Here is a 1,037-nt window from a genome sequence, read left to right as displayed (position 1 = left end):
GCAGCGCAAGCACGGCGATAGACGAACCAGGCTAGCGCTAAGGTTGAATTTCACGACACAATTTTCATTCCACGTCGTAATCACACAGATCGTTTGAGGCTTCGTTCAGGGGCACACGCGGGTGTTCGGGTCGGTGCTTCTTGTTGCGCTCGGCGTAAGAATATGGCTAGGAGCAGGCACCACATATGCGCAATGACGGGCAATATACACGCATCATTTCTGCAGAAGTTGACGCCGAGCACGGGTAGCGCGAGGATCTTGTTCGGCTGACACGAAAACTTCGTGGCAGCCGAATTCCGAATACTGCATATACGGTGAGGGTAGCTATATGAACTTGTCGATGGGTCATCTTGTAGATTGTTGTAGCGCAGGCAGAACGAAACGGTCATAGAAGGTAGATAAGACAACACACAGCGCTGAACCACCTGCGAACAGCTGTTTACGTGCGCGATGTCGCACTGAACTACAGAAACCGCCGTCGCGCACCCCAAGACAAATCTTAACTAACGTTTTTAAATTAGTAAACGTACATATTATTTGCTGTTAATCAAGAGAAGTCAATAATATTATAGTGTAAACGTTTTATTCACTACAATAAAAGAATTATGCAGCGTGTGCCACGAAACCTGGCAGTAAGCAACCCTGGGCGTCGCACCAGTCGCATTGTTGAAATCGCAATCATGTGAAATGAGCCCTCTAAAAATCGCATTGCGACGCGTGCGACAGCACCGATTTTCGTCGTTGCAGTCGCAGTATGTGAAACAGCCTTCAGGCACACCGTCGCGCTTCCGGCCGTCACCGTCAGGCATGTATAGGTCGTTGGCGCTGTGTGATTATGCAACTATACGTTGCGGACGCTGTCCTAACGTGTCACTTTACAGCGCATACGCAATACTTTGTCACCGAAATGGCCGCACACGGGCTAAATTGCGCGAGAATAAAACCTCACAAAATGTTGCTTTCATGCTTGACGGTGGACGATAGCACCGGATAGTTTTAATTTCAAGCGCAAGTTCCAGAAGCCCGCTGTTTCATTC

Source organism: Dermacentor variabilis, chromosome 4 (genome assembly GCF_050947875.1).
Source record: "Dermacentor variabilis isolate Ectoservices chromosome 4, ASM5094787v1, whole genome shotgun sequence".
NCBI lineage: Eukaryota > Metazoa > Arthropoda > Arachnida > Ixodida > Ixodidae > Dermacentor > Dermacentor variabilis.
Note: the sequence above shows the minus strand (reverse complement) of the source record.